Raw genomic sequence first — 6,000 nt, forward strand, 5'->3', positions numbered from 1 at the left:
CCTCCAATTCCACAGGATTATATTTCAATTCAAGTACTCACGATAAGTATTTGCATTAAATGGGCTACGAACTTGACTGAACTGATTCGAAAATCTTTCAGTGGTAAAAAAGCTGCGTTATTTATAATAAGAAGATAGGTTGTTTTTATATACCATACTTGCCAAAGTGGTTTAATTCCATAGGCTGTCCTATGCTATCAAGTGTTATATCTTCGTTCTCCGGTGGTTTACAATATTTTGCCCATAATAAAAAATGAAGCTTAGGGTATAAGCTATCATTTGATATGCAAACGGTTTTCATTGATTATGCCGGTTAGACTCACCAGAACGGCGGAATACATACACCATACGTTGTAAATACTACCTGCTAAATAATCTTTTTTTTTTCAATAAACTTGGAAAATATGGGCACAGACACCTTCTGTGACTCGTTCTGACAATTATTGACAATAATAATGCACTTAAACATCCCTCCGATACGCAATGAAGTGGTTCAAGTCCATGGGCTATCCTATGCTATCAAGTGTCATATCTTCGTTCTCCGGTGGTTTACAATATTTTGCCCATAATAAAAAATGAAGCTTAGGGTATAAGCTATCATTTGATATGCAAATGGTTTTCATTGGTTATGCCGGTTAGACTCACCAGAACGGCAGAATACGTACACCATACGTTGTAAATACTAAATGCTAAATAATCTTTTTATTTTTCAATAAACTTGGAAAATATGGGCACAGATACCTTTTGTGACTTGTTCTGACAAATATTGACAATAATAATGCACTTAAACATCCCTCCCATACGCAATGAAGTGGTTCAAGTCCATGGGCTATCCTATGCTATCAAGTGTCATATCTTCGTTCTCCGGTGGTTCACAATGTTTTGTCCATAATAAAAAATGAAGCTTAGGGTATAAGCTATCATTTGATATGCGAATCGTTTTTATTGGATGTACCGGCCAATTTTACCCATCATCCTTTATTTACACGCCGCGCCGCCCACGTATCGAAGCTTTCGAAACATTGATCTTGATAAGTATCTAAGTACATTTCGCTTAAATTGTATTATGAGAAGTGATACAGACATTACACCCTTGCGAACGAAAGCATGTTCGATATAAGAAGAGACAATATATCACAAGCGAGATAAATCTTGAATGAATTGAGGACACAGTCGAATACAATATCACCAATCAGAGAATGAATATACAAGGAACATTAACGTCAAAGTGCTCAGTACACTCGCATTTAGCGAAGAATCAGTGCCAAGTACTTTTTTCAGGCTCCAACTCTAATTGCTCGACAGAAAGATTTATGCACTCAATCGACAATTCTGTACAGAATTCCGCTTGAAATGTTCCCGTATTTTTGTTGTTTATTTCACAGTGATTCAGTCCTTCGAGGCGTATTTTGGTCCTTTCTCTCTTTATTTGCGTAGCTAACAATACTTCCAAATGATGCTTTGAATTTCGTTCGTCGCGGAATTTAAACAATGTCTCTTTTGTTTTTTAGAATTTGATGAAGATTTATGTTGCACATGAAACATTGTTACGTGTGAATTACCTTTGAAAAACAATAGAAGGAAACACAATACCTACTCTGACACAAACAAAAGATTATATTACAAGTTTTTAGGAACCTCATGACACGGTGTCTGACCATGATGAAAGGAGCAAATATCGCCAAAATTACACCAGCATGATTCCCGTAAGATACTGAAACAAACAACGTTATCCGTTCCCAATAGAATAGAGGAGAGAAACAGTGAAGCTAGCAATTAAGTAGGAAATGAGAAGCACGCGTGCAAACACAATGTGATTAAGTAGACGGAACGGTGGGAGAAATTTTGTTGTTAACTTTGGTCCTATGTTGTATTGAAGCGGGTCAGAGGACCCATTGTGGTTTGCAGGCTAGAAATAAATGGTTGCTCGAGCATGGTAAAGGAAACTAGGTTTTGGTAAATGGGTGATGTGAAATAATGAAGAAGTAAAATCTGTTGGTGGTATTTACGTGAATATCTATACTCATATTATATGAGTTTGTTTGTTGCCTTTCTTTTTATGTGTGCAAAGGATGCTTGTGAAACCAATGGCGGCAGTTAGGTTAAGATATTTAAATATGTGTATAACATTTTAAGTACTCAATACTCATACACATAGTTAGTAATATATTGTCTTTTTCAAACCCTCGAAATTGCCCATTTTGCTTTTTAGTTTTCCTTATACGGTAAAAGAAATCTGAAAAAGACTAGTGATACATTTTTCCAGGTTCACCTTATATTAAGTGATTCTTAGGTTTCAAGAAAAAACTAGTCCTAAATCTTTCCCCAAGATTTTTCGTATGCGTGTATCGCACACACTTTTATTCGTTTTCCCTTGCGAAATAAATAAATTACGTGCGAAGACAAACACTAAGTTCTACAAATGTGTTTGAACTTTCTAATGTTACGAAAGTAGATACTTCTTGGCAGTGTGGAAATAAATTGAGATGTCCTCTTTTATCAATAATAAAGGATGTTTAGTTAGTTATTTTTTACCGTCGGTGATACACCGATGTGGTGTTAATATGTATATCAAGCTATATGCTATATTCCAAGCCAGCATTGCGCATGAAGTCAGTTACCTGTATAAAAAGATAAAAGTTTTAGAAGGCTCATTTAAATACAAACAATAATTGTTTAATCATTACTTAAAGTATTTAAATTATTTATTTTTACCTTCTTGTATTTATTTCAAAATGCTATAATTATAGACTCTCGTATGCGTAACAAGAAAACAAATAAACCTCCACATACTTATACAGATATAAAAGTTCTTAAATAAGGAACCAAAATGTTATATAAACTTATAATTAACTTCAGAATATTTGTTGATATTGAAAGTGAGTGGGCTGTCTACTATTGAGAATTGCGTAGGTTGCTATGTAACATACGTAGGTATTCAAAATCCTTAGGGATTTTGTATCTATGTATATAAAAGACTAGCTTTTTAGCGTGTTTTCATCCGCGGATATTTCTTCTTGTACCTGGATGAAGAGCAGCTAATGTCCTTTCTTAGGCTCTTATTAATCTGTGTACCTTTGGTTTAATTCGGTCGCTTGCCACTGTGGCTATTACACAGCCACGATCTCCTCCATCATATTGTAGACAGATTCCACAGTTATGTTGGGCATTCTATACTAAATAAATGCGAAAAATTGTCCATGAACACATGGAAGTTTGTTCATCGTTAACCCAAAAACTACTGGATGGAGTTTGAGTAACTTAGCGATAATATAACTTATTTATCGTTTTAACATATACCTACTTTTCCCCGTTTGCGAGCATTTCTCTCGAGAAACAAAAATCAAAATCAAAAGTCATTTATTCAAAGTAGGCTGAAACTCAGCACTTTTTGAACGTCAAATCTACAAAAGACAGACCCCCAGAACGCCCGCTCTTCACCACTTCCTATGTGTTTTTGCTGGGAAGAAGAAGTAAACCACAACAAACGAATGAAACCAATGCCTAGCCAGTGACTTACTTTATAAAGAAGGGCTTTCATTGGCTTTCCCACAGATCTATAGGTACTCATTATTGTCTGTAATTGTTTCTGTGCAAGGCAATCTCGCCTTCTCACGTAGAAAACGAATGGCTGTTGATTACTCCGCTAGAATTACAACCTATGTACATACATATGTACACTATGTAGAGAATTCATTTGTTTTTTCTTAGACGCTTTTGTGACCTACGAGTGTCATTTGTTTTGCATCAACTTTTACAAAGGTGTGATAGTTTTTTGGGTCCCGTATTGAAGACAGAAAAATAATTTACTGTCTGGTGAACATGAACTTAGTGGTAAACTGCGACTATTATATGTGTTCAAAATGTTTTGTTTTAGTTTTTATCAATGTTTCAAGAAATGGAGCCGACAAAATTTCTTTTCTATTACTTTAAGATTTCATTTGTTTCTAATTACCTAACTAGCAAACAGACTAACTTACACAGTCTTCATATAAAACTGAACTGTTAAAATAAAAAGCAAATCAAAACAAGACAACACAAAATACCTCATTCCAACGCTGAATAAAACAGAACTTTGTAACTCCACATTAATAATATTAGCAGGAAATATAATTGTGAATTATAAAGCGCTGAATACTGAAACCAACGAAGCCTAATTCCATATTTAAGCGTCTTCAAAGCATTTTCTTTAATAATAACCAGAGGCAAACATGTTTGGAAACACAAATTTAATTATAATTTCTAAAGGCATTTACATCAAAGGATATTCCATAAAACTGCTATGGGAAAAGGATTTTCGAATATGACATAAATTATTATTCTTGGATATTAAGAAGAGGGTTTGTATGTTTTTGATTCTGTAGGGTTCTAAAGATCCGAATTTTATAATTCTTTAGTCAATAAAAGTCCGCAGTATATGTAAGTGTGGGTATAAAATAATCAAAGTTACTTTCACCTTTCTGAAAGTTCAGACAAAAAAATCTCTCAATAACACAATATAATACGTAAAAACTGCTTGCTCGAACGTAATAAATATTTAAAACCAGCATGCACGGAGTAGTGTCGAAAATACACTGCAATAGAAAACGTGTATTTGAAAAATTCCCTATAAAATACATACACCAACTCATATCTGAACTATAAAACGTCAAAACGTATGTTATAAAATTGTCTTCCCAAAAACCAGGAAAGAGAATCTATTCGTCTCAAAAGACCACTCGAAAATTCTTACAAGTTTCGTTTCGTTACAAAATACCCGATACACTGTTGACCCAAATAGGAAATTGTCGAGAAAAGTCTCGCATAAATTTTGTTCTCCCACATCTCATTCACAAAATAATGGTAATTTATTCGAAAATTTATTTATAAGATTATGGCTGAAAATACTTTTTATGATATCTTCCTTAATTCAAAATGTTGAAATTTTTGGCTAACGAAGGATATTTTCATGTACGTAATATGATAAACATGTAGGATATCGAAATACGAGTTAAATAAAATATAATTGAGGAAAATGTACCATTTTATGTGAAAAAGAAACATTATTATCGGCTTGGTTGGAGCACAAATATGTTGTAAACTCGGCTGTGTCAATTTGAACGCAGACAAATTGTCATAAAATATTCACCATGCTTCCAATAAATGTCACCAGACCTCAACATATTAATCATGCAGAAAAATACCTTTGATTTTTTTTCTTCATAGTAAACTTATGCAAATATTTCTATGTAGAACGTTCAAGACAATACATACCTTTTTAAAACCATGTCGGGGTCTCACACATCCATTCAATTACGATCATCTCACAGGAGACATAGCGTCACATCTATCGAAAGGCAAAAAACACTTCCTAAACCTAACTTCACTTTAACTAACACGTATCTAAAAACTACTTATTACAAGTCACAAAACAAAATTTATAACAACAAGGAACTTCGTCTTTACAGTTAATGTTTTAAAACAAACACGGTGTCGGATTTAGAATTTAAAATTTTCGTGCCACGAGACGTGCTCTCGGGGGCCCGGTCGCGAGGCGACTGAAAATATTACCAAATATGAACCTAATTTTCCCTAGATCTGTGCGTGTAGGTGGGGAGCAGCTTGCGTGCAACCTTTTGTGTTAGTTCGCGTAGCTGATAATAGATGGCGTTGTATAAGGTTTTGCGAATGGTTTGGGGTTAAAATATCCTTCGCGATAATTATAATCATTTATCATTTGATGCGGGTTTAGGAAGTAACTGAGATAAACGTTTGCTTTGAGGTAAGAAATTATCAACCACGTACATTTCTTTGAGAGGAATTAGGTCTAAAGATTAACGTTAAGATTAGAACATAACAATATTGTTCGTATAATTTTATCACAAAATTAATTTCTTCAGCTAAACAAAAATCGCTCCAGTTACATAAAAATTCGACGCAAAAAAAATATTCCAATTAAAATCTTTCGGGAATTGTAATTCAATTAGTCGTCTACTAATTAACTTTTTCTCCACCATTTTA

The 6,000-nt window shown here is 33.9% G+C and overlaps 1 protein-coding gene across 2 annotated transcripts in view; it reads right to left on the bottom strand.

Moving 5' to 3' along the window:
- Nucleotides 1-5,525, bottom strand: part of LOC110380453 (neuroligin-4, Y-linked) — a 71,709-nt gene extending 66,184 nt beyond the window's left edge. For both annotated transcript variants that reach the window (XM_021340454.3, XM_021340455.3), the window contains exon 1: nt 5,254-5,525. The gene's annotated coding sequence lies outside the window, so the exon portion shown is untranslated. The remainder of the gene's footprint in view (nt 1-5,253) is intronic.
- Between the last annotated feature and the right edge of the window lie 475 nt (nt 5,526-6,000).

This window comes from Helicoverpa armigera, chromosome 5 (genome assembly GCF_030705265.1).
Source record: "Helicoverpa armigera isolate CAAS_96S chromosome 5, ASM3070526v1, whole genome shotgun sequence".
NCBI classification, from domain to species: Eukaryota; Metazoa; Arthropoda; class Insecta; order Lepidoptera; family Noctuidae; genus Helicoverpa; species Helicoverpa armigera.